Here is a 603-nt window from a genome sequence, read left to right as displayed (position 1 = left end):
GTAGGGAAAAGTTACGGTGACTAAGAAAAACACGTTTAATTTTAAACTTCCGCATTATTGGGGATGGTGGGATTTTTAAAAGCATTTTTTAACATTACACTAGCTTATTTTTTACCGAAGTTTCCGAAACGCATTTAGTATTTTCAGTGTTACAAAATGTAAATGAAGGTGCAAACTACACATAGAAGTTACTGCTTCTTACCACTGGAAAAACAGCCACTCTGGGGGCGAAACCTGGCCTCTGCTTAACAACGCTGCCCAACAGTTTAAGGAAGGAAGCGAAGATTTGGTTTCATGGACTCCACGTGGAATATGTCGGTAAATGAAATGGAATTTCCAGCGCCGGGATTCGGCGCGAGCGCTGCGAGCAGCTTTGGTAAAATGATTAAAACAGTTCGATGTGACCCAAGTTTCAACTAATGAGTGAAAGGAGCACAGAATTTTAAGCTCGTTGAAAGAGCCACAGTGTTATTCATCACGAGCAAAGGCAATGCGAGATTCCAGAAGAAAAATACAAAACCAAACCAACCCCCCAAATGGAAAGCTTTTTGCTTTACAAACTGATGGCTGTTGATTAAGTTGTAATAAAGGTCACCAGGAGCT

Source organism: Alligator sinensis, unplaced genomic scaffold, assembly GCF_000455745.1.
Source record: "Alligator sinensis unplaced genomic scaffold, ASM45574v1 scaffold876_1, whole genome shotgun sequence".
Lineage (NCBI taxonomy): Eukaryota > Metazoa > Chordata > Crocodylia > Alligatoridae > Alligator > Alligator sinensis.
The sequence above is the reverse complement of the archived record's forward strand: the minus strand, read 5'-3'. Positions refer to the sequence as shown.